Source organism: Daphnia pulicaria, chromosome 6, assembly GCF_021234035.1.
Source record: "Daphnia pulicaria isolate SC F1-1A chromosome 6, SC_F0-13Bv2, whole genome shotgun sequence".
NCBI lineage: Eukaryota > Metazoa > Arthropoda > Branchiopoda > Diplostraca > Daphniidae > Daphnia > Daphnia pulicaria.
Genome location: NC_060918.1, coordinates 2,294,560 through 2,311,839, shown reverse-complemented (window position 1 = coordinate 2,311,839; position 17,280 = coordinate 2,294,560). Strand labels below are relative to the sequence as shown.

The 17,280-nt window shown below is 38.3% G+C and overlaps 2 long non-coding RNA genes across 2 annotated transcripts in view; both read left to right on the top strand.

The window, feature by feature from the left end:
• LOC124343849 overlaps positions 1-13,232 on the top strand; it is a 32,548-nt gene extending 19,316 nt beyond the window's left edge. Inside the window, exons 8-17 of the long non-coding RNA XR_006919346.1 lie at positions 8,973-9,005; positions 9,172-9,724; positions 9,812-10,679; positions 11,051-11,130; positions 11,194-11,330; positions 12,302-12,498; positions 12,559-12,657; positions 12,754-12,813; positions 12,953-13,059; positions 13,111-13,232. This is a non-coding gene — a long non-coding RNA (uncharacterized LOC124343849). The remainder of the gene's footprint in view (positions 1-8,972; positions 9,006-9,171; positions 9,725-9,811; positions 10,680-11,050; positions 11,131-11,193; positions 11,331-12,301; positions 12,499-12,558; positions 12,658-12,753; positions 12,814-12,952; positions 13,060-13,110) is intronic.
• Positions 13,233-15,200: 1,968 nt separating this feature from the next.
• On the top strand, positions 15,201-17,274 carry LOC124343897. Its single transcript, XR_006919421.1, has 5 exons — positions 15,201-15,280; positions 16,157-16,251; positions 16,324-16,443; positions 16,865-16,955; positions 17,027-17,274. It is a non-coding gene; the product is annotated as an uncharacterized LOC124343897 (long non-coding RNA).
• The last annotated feature ends 6 nt before the right edge of the window (positions 17,275-17,280 follow it).

Below are 17,280 nucleotides of genomic sequence, written 5' to 3'. Positions count from 1 at the left end.
TCATGGGATAAATATCTCGACTTTGTAACTTTCGCATATAACACTGCAAAGCAAACTAGTACAGACTGTTGCCCTTTCTATCTATTTTTTAAACGCGAAGCAGTAGTGCCAAGCGATATTTCTGTCAATGATGATATAGACGTTTTTGAAGATGATGCAGATGAATACGATAAACAATGGAAAAGAGCTCTAAAACGTTCGAAAGAACGATTAGAGAAAGTTCAATCAAAGCAAAAACGACTATATGACAAAGGTAGTAAATTAGTTAAGTATAACGTAAACGATCACGTACTTTTAAAAGCCCATTCTACCCCAGGAAAATTTAATAATAGATGGTTAGGACCGTATAAAATAAACAGAAAAATATCGGATCTTAACTATGAAATTATCAAAATAACAGACGAAATAAATAACACTGAGGACGAAGGGAAATATATAGTACATGTAAATAGGTTAAAATTAGTAACCAGCACTCCCAATAACATAACAATAACTAACCCAATAATTATTAAGAAAAGACGTAAAACCATTAAGAAGATACAAACTAAAGTAGGAAAGAAAAGAGGTAGGCCTCCAAAAGTAAAAGAAGTCGTAACAGCGATAAAAAGAAGAGGTAGACCTCCGAAGATAACAGGGGTTGTAATTCCCCCACAACCAAAACGTGGAGGTAGACCCCCAAAACAACCAAAAGTTACAGATCAGGAATTACCTAATAACAACCTCGTAATTCCACCGACACAAATACGTGTGTCACATAGATATCCACTTAGAAATAGAAATTAAAGCTTAACAAACAGTAATCGTATTTTGTTTTTCCAAATTAGATGGGAAACAACGCTGTTCTTATCACAGCATGCTACTTGTCGATTGTCTTTACGCCTATTTTGACGCTTAATATACAAATTTGCGACTGCTCGAAACCAGTCACGAGAGGTCTGCTTGACCTTACAGACCCAGATTATTGTTTCAAAAATCAAACTGATAAAGAGGATGAACAGAAAGTTATGAGCAAATTAGTAACCTATTATGTGGCTACTAAAATACAAACAGACCTGCGAGTAGAAGGACTCGTATGCTCGCAATGGATAGAAACGAAAAAGATCACAGGATCATTTTGGGTAGGATCATATGACACGGAGCATTTTCACACGACGAAAGAAGTCAGTCCCCAAGAATGTTGGGAAATGAAATCGCTATTAAACTGCGCAGGAAATAAGAATATAGTTAACGGCAAAACATATAGTTATAGACAAAAACCAGTAGGTGAAGGAAAATGGATGTCAATAAAAGAATATTCAGTAGTGAATTGTTTAGCCCAAGACATTGAGATTAGACAAGAGTCCACCGATGGACCACTTCTATCACCATTTGGATCGCATAACGTATCGTTGAAAAACGAACACCTTATCGTTAACCACAATACTATTGTGTGGCGCATACCAAACGTTCCTACAACAGTCGAGGTAAAATGTCAAGAAAAGAAACAATTTAAGGGAACAGGTAAAATATCTCTCATTAAAATAGACAGAAACCCAAGATTAAAACAGATAAAGACAGGTAGAATATTAGATACCGAAAAACAAGTTGAAATTTTATTTGGTCCCGAAAAAGTCAACCTTTGCGCCGGTATGTCTAATTCTTACAAAATAATTGGCATACCGGATACCCACATAGTTTTTGAAGACGAGATCGAAAAATTCTTCTTAACAAACCCAACGTCAAAAACTCGACACACAAGACAGCTTCAACAAATTAACAACAAAAATAGCCACGTGTTTGCATGGGGACACCTTAATCCCCTTGCATCATTTCCACCCACCGAGTTCGACGAGAAATATGAAGACAAAAGTTACGTGGTAACAACTTCCGACATCGAAAATCATCTGTTCCTGATGCCTCGAGTTCCAATCAACAAAACTACATGGAGCGAGCTAGGAATCTGGCCGAAAACACAGCAGTTTTTCGAATTTTCCACGGACTATTCAATTCGTTTTACAACAAATGGAACCAGTTACTGTCTGACAGTAAACAACCCAAACCACCTGCTCTTCAAAGATTGTTCGATACCCCACTCGACTTGGATCTATGATGACTACCGAATGTACATCATGGAAACGCAATCGAAAGGATGTCTTACAGCAGTCAAGGACCAGGTGTCACTTGAACCTTGTGAAATGGAGCCCCATTCAATCAAGCAGATGTGGAGATTTGATCAACGTAATACGGACTACAACCTACGTCAAGCATATCCAAACATCACAATAGAAGAATGGGAATTCGTCCACGAAGAATTCAGAAGCAGCCCTGCAGAAAACCTATTAAATATAGACCATATATTTAATTGGGGACAACTTATGAACAAAAACAAAAATGGAAAAACGCCGATGTGTATGAACAATATACACGGAAAATTAAACATCTCTATGAAGCCATGTCAATCACCAGGAGACCCGATGCAGTTTCCAGATCAACTGTTTGAATACGACATCGACTATACCATCAGGAAGTTCGATACCAATCATTGTTTAAGAATAAACGAAAAAAACGCAGTTCTCGAGCAATGCAACCCAGATAGTATGAGATGGGGAGCCAACGAGATAACTGGACAATTAATGGATGTAAACTCAATCAAATGCATTGAATTTCACCAAGGAAAGTTAAGATTAGGATTATGCAACGATGACCAGAAACCCAGACATCAGAAATGGAAATTCGAAGCATACAACCCTAATCTAATAAATTCCGAAGAGCATCCCACCTTAATACCTTCCAGGATTCTCGAGTGGCATAAAAACTTTTCCATTCATGATATGCCATTCCCGACGATGCCGCCAATCTTCCAGAATCGAAATAACATGAGCCTCATTGAAGATGAAACGATACCAGAAACAACGCCAGTTCCAGATACAACAACGGAGACCAACAAAGAAGAAACAACGCCAGTTCCAGATACAAAAACAGAGACCAACAAAGAAGAGTACCCTGAAATATTGGAGATAAAAGCCGTAGAAACACCGATCATAAATGAAACTAAAGTTGCAGCAGCGTCACAAATCAAACAACAAAATCTAGGGAATAATCAACAGAAAAATCTAACAACAGTCTTCGCAGGCGAAATAGCGAGGCCAGATGCAGGAATCAATAATAATTCAAGCAACCCTCCAACAATGAACCCAACAAGACCTACAGATCCTCCAGTACCTGCACCGACAAAACCTGCATCAAAAGTGACATCAACAACAACAACCACAACAACAACCACAACAACAACAACGACAACGACATCGACAACAACTTCAAAACCCATACCTTTAACCGAACCAACAAAACCACCTGTACCACGCCCACGTAATTCTACACAAAGCAACACTCCACCCCAAACAAAAACAACAAGTCCCAACCAAAAAGTTACGAAACAACCCTTACCCTTACCTCATCCCACCAGAACCATCATACCTCACCAGAACGATTCCAAAACTATACCTATACCAACAAAAGCCACATTACCTTACCTGAACGACTCAACCGACAAAAGCAAAAACACCACACAAAATAAACCAACGACAGCAAACAAAGAAGAAATCAGCGAGATCATCAAACCCATCATCCAATCCTTCCACGAGCAATATAAGCAGAACATCGAGATTCAACACGAAAATGAGCTGGCAAGAGAGATACGACAAATATACTGCCAGGTGTCTGTGCTGAGAAGATTGCAAGCCATGACACTGTCTCAAACAAATGGAATTTTAGCCGCAGCAGCATTGGAATTACCAACTTGTTCACGACTTCAAGGACTCGGACAATCTCTACTACTACAGGAATGCGAGAAGAAACAAGTTACAGTCGGAGCAATAGAAACGAAATGTGGATTCCAGCCATACACGGTTTACAAAAATAACAACTATACAATTGGAACAGATGGATGGTCAATCCACCCGTTTTCCAATTGTTTTTGGAAAACAAACCTTGTCAATCTAAACGGAAAAACATTTCACTGGGAACACAATACAACCCACGCCGATTGGACGGAGCAAACGCCGAATATACACACACCAAATTTAAATCTTGTATCGCAGTTTGAAGAGCTCTCCCTTAACGATTTTAACTACGCTTTAAAAGGACACCCAGCTCATTCAGTAACAGACTTAGAACGACTCAATGTTTTAAACGAATTGATAGGTAGGATAGAGGAAACGCACGACAATTCGTTAGCTGGAATGATAATGTCAGAGAAACAGGATACGAAAATTGGAGACATGTACTCTTGGACAGATTATCTAAAAATTATCGTTTTTACTACGATAGGATTTATAATGTTTATCCTAGTCGCGTATATTTTTGCACGAGTCAACCCTATACCAGCCATGATAGATTCGTTTCAACAACGCCGAAATCGCCGTGCAGCAGTAGAAATACCAATAGAGCAGAGTCATCACATGGCCTATGCCACAAACCATCCAGTTATAATGCCAGGAAATATGTATCCATATGTTATGCCACCAAGTGCGCCTGTCGAATCAATAAGCCGAGCAAATAGTTTCCTTAATCAAATTCATCTGTAACTGCTGACAATTGACAACATACTTATCGCCGCATGGAGTAGAGTAGAAATGCTTTGAATAACTATATACAAAAATATGTTTAAAAAAAAAAACCCACCTTCTAATATCCAAAAAACCATATCATCATAGAAAAGAAAAGAAAAAAATGAACCAAGAGGATTTTGCAACGACCCCCTCGGAACGTCAACGGATTTGGACCTTTAGCACTACCCACATGAGTAGGAGAAATGCTTTTCCTCCCAACCGGAAACATGGAATTGAAAAAACCACCCCGAAAATTCACGAACTGGTTTTGATGGACAGTCACACCGAGCTGAAGTATTGGCTTACGCGACACCCAGAGGACATTGAGAACAGCTATCGACAAAAAACGCCTCTTCTGGTAGCTATCAAACATAATTCGTACAAATGTTTCAAGATTCTCCTAGAACACGATGCAGACGTCGAAAAAAGTAACTCAAAGAATGAAACGGCGTTAGTGACCGCGGTACGATTACACCGAATTAACATGATTGAAGACTTGATCTACAAGGGCGCCACAATCTACAGCGGAGATCGATTGGCTAGAACAATCACAGAAATACTCATCTCACGGGATGACGTAAATAGTATACGGTTCGTCCATATTTACAAGAAAAACCTTTTAGAGCACGATCTGGTTAATCAGGAATTTCCTTTGACTTTGGCAATAAGCCATCAGGCTAGGGATTGTATCGATTACATCCTCAGCCAAAACCCAAAAGTCGAGTCATTTCTAATCAACAGAAAATTCAGCTGCCCCATTTCAGTGGCTATAAGAAGAAACGACATCGAAACCATAAGGGCTCTAGTAAAGCTAGACAGATTCCAGCACATTGTCAACACAAAAGTGCATAAATCTCTTTCTTATATCCATCTAGCAGTGGAAAAAAACCGCCATGAAATTGCCGACATCCTACTATACCACGGAGCACACGTAAATCTACAGGACAATAACGGAAACACGCCCGCGCACTTCGTGAACGATATACCTACGTTAAGGGTATTGATTTCTCACGGAGCCCGCCTGGAACTTGGAAATCGTAACAACGAAACTCCAATCATGGCCGCAGAAAAAGATGGCAGGAATGCCGTCTATCAATATTTACGCCTCTACAACCATGAAAATAGGAAAAAGGTCTATAAAACACTCGACACTAGATTTTATTACAATAATTCTGACAGAATAGAGAAAGCGATAGCAGCCATGAACATAATGTCGGACGAGACCTTCCAAAAAGGAAACTACGAGGATATGCCAGACTTGGAAGAAATACCGGCAAATAAGCACATCCCTATTCCGCCACGAAAGGTCAACGAGAACATCTACCCTACAAGAACCGAAATGTCACGCCTAGACGACGGTGCACCAAGTCTCAAATTACGGAATTTTAAACGCCTAATAGACAAAGCCAAATCGAAACTACCCCCACCACCTGGATACCGACGGGACTATTCTTTGATAACAAGCGAATCAGATAGCGACATCGAGAAAAACATTATTGCCGACAACAAAATAACGCCTTCCGAGAATGAAGATGACGACGATCTAAACGAATTGGAATAAAGAAATTGAAAAAAAAAATTATAATAAAAAGAGACAATGGTAGCAGAGCGCTGTAGTAATCACCAGTAGCAGCTAATAGTTGTTTACAAACAAAAAAAAAAAAAGAAAAACCTAAAAAAAAAAGCCAGTAACATTTAATGCTTAAAAAAAAAATAATAATAATAATAAAAAAAATAAAGAAAGATGCTAATTAGCCAATAAATCGTAGTTACCAACTTTTTAGTCATTGCCTTGACATAGCATCACTAATGAATCGATTTTACCCAAGCAGCTTACATGGACGCCAACGCAAAAGTGCTAAAGAGAACGTTCGCGTTAGTAGCTGATAGAAAAGAAAAGACCGTGGTACTCCTGGACATAGAAGCAAGAGTAAGGAAAATACCAGCGGAAGTAATTAGCAGCAGCAGCGAAACTGTAGTGTTTCAAACAGAAAGGAGATTTATTAACAACAAAGAACAAATCGACCTTGAAGCAGATTCACTAATAACACTTCACGAAGCGGATCCGGAAGACGAAGATCCACTACACAGCGACGACTTTTACTACGATGACGTAAGTTCAATCGATAGCGGATCGACGGAGCCGAACCCTGATCTACCACTAAACTTCGCCTCGGACGAGAAAGCAGTTTCCCCCCTTCCACCAGGACTCCCCAACAACGAATGCAGCGGGGAAGCTGAGCAGATGTACGCTCCCCCAATTCTTCTCCGAAGCGAGGAGGAGTATCAGCAAAACAGGAAGGACCTCATTAACCAATACAACCACGACAGCCGTGAACTATATCGACGTTTTTACTCCCAGGCCCAGCAACTGAAGCAAGCACGAAAAAGAATTTATTCATCTTAGCTACTTTACTCTTCGACTTAGCTACTGTCTTTGACAGTGACTAATGACTTTGACGTCATTAAAAAAAAAAAATATATAGATTCATCTTGTCTGCACCTTCTTTAAGTTAGTTACCACCCCAACTTCTCTCTTGCGATCTTCTTCGACTATCTACTATAAATATCGCTGTAAAATCTTTTCTTTCTTCACTTCGCTACCGCATATTTTATCCTATTCATCATGGCCGGACGTGGTCGACTTCTTCTTGGACCTAACTTCATCCACGACGAAGTGGAACTCACTACGCCACCAGTAGTTGGCCGAGTAATTGAATGGCCTCTTCCTAGGACCGAATACCGGAGTTATCCGTCTGATGACTTACAAACTTCACCGTCTCCATCGAACGATCCGGAGCCGGAACCTGGGACATCGACTTCGTACACTTCTCCTGACGACCAGAAAACACGGGGCGTTAAGCGGCCGTCTACAGCACGTTCTTCTAAATTTAAATACAGCCGCGTTGTATTTTCGCCTCCCCCCTATTCATCAGACGACGACGATGAACCTTCCCCGGTTCCGATTTCGAAAAATAGGACTCGACAGGTCATAGCAGTGGTCCCCTCCATAAGACCGCAGGCTCCACGACCCGTTTCCACCACCGTCCAGACGCCGGAGCAACAGCCTGCCGCCCCTGCCGGCCCAGCAGCTTCCCAGACTAACACTCGTCCGACGCCCGAGAACAATCCGGCCCTTGCGCTGGAACAACTGAATTTAATCAAACAATTCATAATCGACCAGGAGGAACTGAAACAGCGGTATTTTTCCGCTCTCCGCAGCCTCAACCGTCGATATGGAGACGATCGTTGATTACAAACTTTAAAAAAAAAAAAAAAGGGGAGAAAAACATAACAATAATCACCAGTAGCATTGACCATTTACCTTTATGCAGATTTTTGCCACTCTTGCCTGTTTAGTGATTTTTACCATTCTTGCCTGTTTTAGTGACCTTATATGTAGCAATGTTGTGCTTTTAATCTTACATGTAGTGATGCTGTGCTTTGCCAATGTTAGAAGATCACGCCCCTTCCCAGTTTGGAACATCTCCAAGCAGGGGAGGAGTGTAATGTTAATTCACAGCATATGGCAAAGCCATTGACAAGTTCTCACACTTGTTGATGCGTTTACCATACGCACCGTCTTAATTACTTTAACAGGCATGGCTACCATCAGACAAGCCATCGCTCATCATCCCGTATATAAATCGGACATTCGATCTATTTGAGGTCTCGTTGAATACGGTCACTCGCTTATGCTTGTAATCGTGTTACAGTTGTCTTGGTTGTTTCTCAATACACCTTTAACCGCACCTCTCGCGTTTGACTCCTGTGACTCATCATCACATTCTAATGGTGGTCAAACCATGCAGCAATCACATCTATAAGAACTATTAGTGCAGATGGGAAGGACATTGTATCAATTGTATATGGTATTCAGATGAAAATTGTAATTGTGTTATTCTGTTAAGAGGATCCCCTGAATTTCACTGGGGTTATTATTCTTATTATAATTAGCAACACAGGTACACAGCCCTTAAAAAAATATCTCTTTTTACTCAATCCACAATGCTAAAACATGATCTCCTTGCCTGTTCAGTGCATAGCTTAAACTGTATAAAGTTATGGGTGAAACAATCTCTTAATTATATGTTCAAACATCTATTGACTAAGTCCTCTTCGACAGAAGGTGACTTCAGTAAAGTACTTTGGATTTTTATTTTCTTTTTGAATTAAGTTAATTCTAAACTTATTTTGGTTGAGAACCTTGGGTTTAATTACTTTGTTCCTGGTGTAAAACATAGCAATACTTTCTGATTGATGAAAAAACAATGTTTACAATGTTTCCGTTTCTTAGTAAGTCTTTTATTATGGTTTAGCCAATTCAATGTAACATTCATTCATTTAAATTTTTTTCTTTTTTTTCTTGTTTTTTTCTCCCAGTTAGTAATCATTCGTCCGGCCATCAAATCAAAGGTAAAACTCAATTCTTTGCGCTTTCTTTAATTTTAAATTAAATTTTAAATACATCTCCAGTATCATGCATCCGCATTTTCATGGCGGCCATTCGTAGCTCGTAGATTTCCCTCTTGTCCATATTTTGTTGCTTCTCCATCTGCCGGAATCAATTTTGCATTACCAGGTACATTTCGGGTCTTTGTGGCGGAGGAAATAGGTGGTGAAACTCGTTTCCGGGATACCTTTGAGGAGGAGGTGTTGGTTGGGTAGCCCATTGAATTGGGATGTGCTTTAGGTAGGAATAATACGGGTCTGCACAATCTCCTGTAAACCGTCCAGCTGTTGCCGTTACTGGAATTGGGGGAGGAGGGAGTTGTGGCCTTTGCCCTGGATTTGTTGGGCCAGTTGGGTTCGCTACCTTTCTGGTTATCTTCTCCCAAAAGCCAAGAAGTAATCCAATTGAAAACAACAGTCAACACTCAACATTGTGGCTGGTGACATTTTGGGTGAGCTAAGTTTTCTCGGACGGTTTGTCAGAAATCCGAAATCAAGTCACGTGGGGCTTCCTCTTATGTGAAGTACTGATTGCATCACCGATAACGAAAGGCCGATAACGATCAACCTCATAACAAACAGGCATCGCAATATTTTTTCATTATTTTTATTCGTCTGATTTTTTTATCAAGAGAACAAAAAAAGATCAGATCGGATTGAATAGCTGTCTTTCTTGGGAACAGGTTAACTTTTGTTTAAATGTATTACTTCTCTTTTACTTACTTTTGTGCTTCATTTCACATTTTTCTGTTTTTTTTTTTATGAATTAGAATTAAGGAAGGACATTTATTGCTTCAACCCATGTGCATGTGCTTCAGTTGTGCCGTTTAATAAATTCAGATAAAAACCTCCACCTGGAATTTTCGAATGACATCCAAACATACGTTCTTTGGCGATTAGTAGGCCTGCAGCTTTATCTTTGTCATCGTCGTACTTCTGTGCCCAAGTAAGTTAGCGAATGTCACATCTCTCTTAATAACCCCATCTTCCCATCGGCGTTTTGTTTATATTATGGATTGTCATAGATGGCAAAATATTAAAGCAGAGTATTTTTGAAACCTGGAGGTTGAATAATGATCAGAAATCTAAGTTTAAACAATTAAACAATAATTAAAAAAAAAAAAAAAAATGTATGGGGTTTTTCACTCTTTAGACCAATACTGGCATCGCCAGATCAATGTTAACTTCATCTAGAGTTCTGAGCCTACGCTTTTTAGGACTCAAAGAACCGCTGTATTCAGTTAACCATAGATTAAGAATTAACCGATCGGTGTGAAACAGCTATGTTCACCAGTAGAGTCGAACTCAGGTGTCAAAACATACCCGACCTCCCATTGTTCATATATTAGTTCAATTAGCCTATTTAACTTTCTTTTCATTTTAGGCACATTTTATTATCTACTCGACTCTCAGATTCATTCTTTAAACGTCGTTATTTCTATCGTTAACATAAAAAAAATTATGTGCTTTGCTCTTCTTTTTACATAGAAAGAAAACGAAAAGTTCGGATGTGACTACTAGATGGCAACTGCAAATTTAGTATATTTAAATATGGCTGGTAGGTGGCGTCATGCGCTCTCAGGGGGTAGTTAGCACTAGCAGTCGACGAAAAATGGAGAAATATGCCGAAACCTGAAAGTAAGCTCAAGCTTGACTAATTCTTTCTAGTAAACTATTACAGCGCAATGTTTATCTATTAATTGTGGCCAATGGTGAAGTTGTTGTGTTAGGGGAAAATCATTATACAACTGGCATTCAGTTGGTCAGTTTTATTCTATAACTGTTTATTGGCACCAATACTGAATCCAGTCAGCAGCATGGTAGGCTTATTGGAATCCTTTACCGTGGCAGCAGTGTCATTTTAGAAATATTTATGCAACCAGTGTCATGTCCTTTGAGCACGCTTTCATAGTAAATGAGATTCTCATTTCGTTGTATGGGAGAGTATTTGTTTACACTCCATGACCTCCACACAGCCTATAATAACACTTCTTTTTCTCCTGTGCAAGGAATGCAGTTTTTGAAGGACTAGAACATTAAAAGTACCATCCCTATTGACAGAAACATCATTCATAGTCTTATTAACTAGGTAAGCTTGATTGTTGTTTTATTGATTGCCTCTTTTTCTTAATGTTGTTATGGATTCAAATAGGATGAGACAGGGACACAAGCTTTGTATCAGCATTAGTTTTATACTCATTTCGAAAATTTAAGGTTGCCCTCGTACATCTGCTTGTGCTCTTGAGCTTCCATAAAACTAAGCATAAAATTCAACACATGTGTCAAAAAGTGAGTATCCAAAAATCCCACATCTTTCTTAAGATTAAGCTATTTAATCTTCCTTTAAACCTGACCTACCACAAACTGAAACCTTGATCAGTACGAGATGTGATTGTCCTAAACTGCATGGAGTAAAATACATTAAGCATTTAGTGTTAAGTAGCCTTAGCCCTATGGGTTAAGGCGTCGGATAGTTGAGGATCCCCGGTTCTGGATGAGGCCAACGGGGATTGAAGTATTGTATACGTGGAAACACGTTATACATGGAACCCGAACCGTAGGTACGAGTCCTTGGGTCAGATCCTCAAATTTTGTTGAACGTAAAGGGGGAAAATTAAACAAACATCCTTTAAAGTGTTTAAAATAAGTCCTTTGCTTATGGTTTCTTTTCTTTTGTTTAAGTAGACACGTGAACATTATAGGGGTACCTTTGTAACTGGGTCGAACCCCTTTCCGTGGAAAACTTTTATTTTTAAAATAAAACCTTGTTTTCATGGTTTGAATTGCGTCTCGGGGGCTTCCGCATTCTGAAAGAACATATCCAATCAATGTTTCGGCTTAAATATGAATTAAAATCGTGGAAGACCATGTAACGGACTGAGGAGAAGCGAGCCAAATTTAAGTAGCTCTAAATCGTATTGGCTACTAGCTAGGCGTTAGCTATCTTGCCTAAAATCGCATCATGTTTGATCATTTATAAATCGGTGTGAACGAATCAAGGGAAAGGTAATACCGAGATCGGGGCGAGATCTGTCCAACCTTCGAAAACTCTTGTGGAAATCAACGTCCGATTCTTCCATGATTTTCGGAGTTGCTGTCAGGCAAGTGAGCGAAATGTGAACTAAGAGAAAGTCGAAACTAATTTTATTTGACAAAATTATCACTAGATTATCGTTCAAAATTTTTTGTTTACCAGCATTTATTTTTTTAAATTTTTTTATTTTACGTATTTATTTTTATTTCATGTTGTTTCAATTTAGGAGCTTGACGAAATTACATAACCAATAGTAGCCATATTTGTTTTCGACACTGGAAAGACCGCCGAACGCCCGAACGTCATTTACGATGAATGACAATGCTTTCTTCACCAAGAAAAACAGTAAATATTTTGATCACTTTCAGTCTGTATTAATTACGTTACTGGAAAGTGTAGCATGTCGTGCGGTACGAGGTGGAGGTGATTATGATGGTTTGGTGTTTTATCGTCTTTGTGCTGACACTTTTGACATCCTTGCAGGGCCAATGGAATCCATTTGTGTTGTGTAGCGTGCACTTTGATTCTGTAGAAAACATTTTAATTTTTGAAATGGAATCCTAGTAGGACTTTTCTCTTACTGTAAGTACTAGTTGTATGAGTAGGCCTACTCCAGATTGTTTTTCGATTTTAAATCTTATCTTATATTTTGTAATACTATTTATGTGTGAAATTTAGGTTAGTATCGATCAGATTACTAGACTTCATGCACCTTGGACGTCAGAGTCTAACCAAGAGGTATCCTTTCATTTCTATCAGTAAAGCATTAAAAACAAATACATCCTTAGTCCTTTTGAACACTGAGGTTACGAGGCACGAAATAAGTCGGACTCTAATACTATGATTTGTTCTTCATTGCATCTTTTTGGACGTTCAGGTTTGCTTCCGGAGCAGAAGAGAAAGTCATTCCAGTTTTCGAAGCACATCACAATTTTCTACAGAAATTTGCCCGGATCTGTCGTATTCATCAGCCAATTTCAGAAAGTAATATTTTCTATCGACTTTCCCACATACCTATTCTAATTTTTATTGAAGCATGCTGGGTGTTCCTCAGGGTAATCCTGTTTTAGTCTTGGGTCTTTCCAATAAACCCGTTTACCATAGAGCCGAGTCAGAAGTTCCGAAAACTCCACATTAAAAAAATGTTTCTATTCTCCCTTCAGATTTATCCTTCGCAAATTTTTCGTGACTGAATCCATGGGTGGAAACTGAGCGAAAGATTTATAAAATTCAATGCCGATATTTATGATAGTGTTAAGTTCTTTAGGTTTTTTTTTTTTTCTTGTTTCTTATTTTATTACCCGAAGGGTTTCTGAGTGGATTTTCGTTTTGCTGGTATGGGTAGTTTTAGGTCTCAAGTGTAGCGCTAGGTGATTACTGTTTAATTAGAAAATCAAAAGAAAAAATGGGTTTTCACGTGAAGGCATTTCAAATTTTAATTCGAATTCTTGTCTAATTATAAACCTTAATAATTAATGCCGCCAAAGAAAGTTTCATTTTGCCTGCAAATCACGCAAAATGTATTGCAAGTTTTCTTGCTGGTAATCCGTAATGTTAATGGGAAATAAATAAATAGCTAGTAGAGTAGTAGTTGAGAAAATTGTCATTCAAAAATGCAAAGAATACAGTTAATAATTTATTATTGAATGATTATGATAAATGGTAGAATTGTACATATAAATAGTATAGATAACAAATGTTTTTGGTTTATGAAAATGCAGCGACTTGCTGAAAATTGAAATTTGAAGAGAAATACTGTTGATCTAGTTTTGGCTAGCAGCTTTGTCGCGGCATGAGCCCCACTCGGGCACTCACCGACGATGACTTATCTTAAAGCAACATAACGACGAATCGGACGTTTTCCATTGAAATGGAAATCATTTCCTGGGAGTGTCCAAGGGCTTCAGTTCTCTCAGACTACGAGTTAACAATTGAAGTTTAATTTGAAGGATGGGTGAACTGCTTGCTCCATTTAATTTAATGCTAAACAAAAGAACCTGACCCTGATTTTGGGACTAGATAGTAGTCGAAATCAGAAAATTCATTCTTCATTTGCACATCAAAAACTGTTGAGATTAAAGTGGGACGTCAAGTTTAGTTAGTGAATCTATTTTTCCTTTTTTTTCTTGTCGTTACAATCGACAGCTACCGTTTCACTACATGTCCGTGTGGTTTTTTTGGCATTTTTCGTCTGTTGCCAGCGGTTGCCAGTGTTGCTGCAATCCTGTCACAAAGTAGAATGACCCCGCAATTGTGCCCGATGACCTGACATTTAATTCGATAATCGTTATTCGTTCAACGTGCCAAAAATTGCAATGGCAGAGTGCTGTTTGAACGACAAACATAAATTGAAAGAAAAAAAAAAAAAAAAGCGGGTGAGATGTGAGCTGTGCTCGTTCGGCTTATTTTTAGCTCCACCTATCTAGTGTAACTTGCGTGAACAAGCGGCCTAGGAAGAGATAACTGTTCTAGCCGTAGACACCAATCTTTGTTAAGAGATCGGATGCCCAGTCTCTTCGCCTACATTGATAAGGTATCTTGTCGCATGTGACTCCAGACAACCTTATTCACCAGACCGACCACTGCAGACATCCCTTGGGTATGGAAACGATTATACTCACCAGGGGAATCGAACTCACGGTCTCAAAGTGCTTCGTTTACTATGTGACGCGTAATCCGACTCACCTACCCGACCCGCTCTCGATTTGTATTATTAAGAGAAGTATTTTTAGGTCTACTTTATTTTATACCTTGATGTGGGCATGTGGCATGTTTATCTGACTATCAGTATCAACTCCCAACGACTCTTGTCGTTCGACTCATTTAATCCCCAAAAAATTGTAATTTGATTTTTGTTTTTAATTGCAATTTTTTTTTTTACTTTCTTTCTAAATAAGAACTAAATAGAACTCCTTTCGAGTTTTATCTTTACGACGTGACGTTTCAATTTCAGCTCAAGAAATTACGAAAATTATAATAAACAAAAATTGAGTAAGGACTGCTGGACTGGCTGGACTGGGGCCTGGGGCATAAAGGACATTACTCAATTTTGGCAACATTGGTGGTGGTGCAACAATTAATCGTCGTCTGCCGTTTCAACTTTCAATTTGGACATTTGGAGTGTGGTGTGGTGTTTGCCTGTTTGGATACCCGAGGAGGAGAGAATCTATCATCCAAGATTCCAAGTCTTCCTTAAAAATTACTGGTAAATATGTCAGTGAAAACTAAGAATGCCTAGCGGTGTTTAATCTAACAAACTTTTACATCGGAATACCAAAAAAAAACTCCTTGTGAAATTTGGGAGTACCACTTACGTTTTCCTAATGGTGGTCTCGTTTGAAACCATGCAGCAATCACATCTATAAGAACTATCAGTGCAGATGGGAAGGTCTTTGCATCAAGTGTAAATTGTATTCAGATAAAAATTGTAAATGTGTTAATCCATTAAGAGGATCCCCTAAATTTCACTTGGGTTATTATTATTATTATGATTAGCAGCACAAGGCTATTGTTCCCTGATTAGTTCCGTAAAGGATTCAGGAAAATTTAGTCTGCTTTCGCCATTACCTTGCAAAAAACTGAGCATTTCGACTCGTGGTGAGCATTGCATTTGTGTAAAACCTTTTTCAAGTGTCTTTTTACCAAGCAGCTGTGCATAGACTTTTTCAAAGGAATGAGGGTTAGTGCTAAATAAAAAGAAGTATTAAAATTTTAGCAAGCTAATTAATATCTTGTGCAGACATCAGAGAACCCCATGTGAAGTTAACACTAGTAAGGGTGTAGCAGTTTCAGACAGCAACATTTGGACCTCCATCATGTGGTTACTGTTGTTAGGCTACTGTGTTTCTCCCCCACTCCTCTTCAGATGTTGGAATCTGGTTATTTATGATTGGTATTTTCATTCTGAATTTCCAATGAAACACTTGTTTAGAACTGTAAATGCATCAATCATTTAGAATACTATTATTGTTACACCTTAGAATTCTATTTCATAGAAACTAATCATGTATAAGATTTAAACCTAGCTTCCATATTATTTGCCTATTGTACCAACATAATTCAATTGTTGAATTGGATTCAGGAATGCCCTTGTTGCAACATTGGATTGGAGAATTTCATATTAGTGAAACAAAGAAAGATCAGATCAGATTGAATAGCTGTCTTTCTTGGGAACAGGTAGAATTTGTTTAAATGTATTACTTCTCTTTTACTGTGCTTCATTTCACATTTTTCTGTTTTATGAATTAGGGAGGGGCATTTATTGCTTCAACCCATGTGCATGTGCTTTAGTTAATCTTGATGTTGTGCGGCCTTGCTAAATTGATAGATACTTGGGGTCTGAAATGCTACATCTCTCCCAATTTGCAAGTGATTACTTATTTAACTTTTTAAACCATTTTCTAATTTGTCTGAAAAAAGAGAGTAATTTTCCTGCCTGTGGCTGTGTGAGGCAGCAGCAACAGTTATTTAATTACAGTTTTCACTAACTTTGACATCAGTTAACAATTAATCTAACATAATCTAACAGTTAACAAAGATCTCTTGGTTTGTGTGAGCATTTGGACATGCTCATTTGTAATGTGTATTATTACAGGTAATGTGTATGTGTATTTAGAATTTTTTTAGATTCAAAATTAACTGTTAACTGATGTAAAAAAAAAAAGTTAGTTAGAACTCTAATAATTTGATTTTTTCATAACCCCCTCTGTTAGTATTATGAATTTTTATGTTGAAAAAGTTAAGGAAAATCTAAAATAACTAACTAAATAATGTGTATGTTCTGTCATAGATAAGAGCTCTGCTGGAGTAATCTAGTCTCCATCGCACTTGACTCATTTCATTTTCTGGATAGTTTAGGAAACCTCATTGGTGTTATCAAGGTGACTTCAGGTGGCATGTAAGGGAATGTAATTCTGTTATTCATTTTTTTCTTCTTCATTTTGCCATCAAGTTAAAATGACCGAGAGAATACGGCCTACCGACTGTGAACATCAGAAGGGTGTCAGCATCTCTACGTCATAGACTTAGCGCTGACATCGAACATCGGAAATCTTGTTTACTGTAGACTTATTCTTTGTAAAATTTCTTGTATCAAAATAATTTTGAGGGACTACTTAATTCAACTTTACTTCTCCTGTCATGTGTTGCATTAGAAATCTAGCTGTTCCCTAATAGTAATTTCAGTTTGTAAGTTGTAAGTATTAG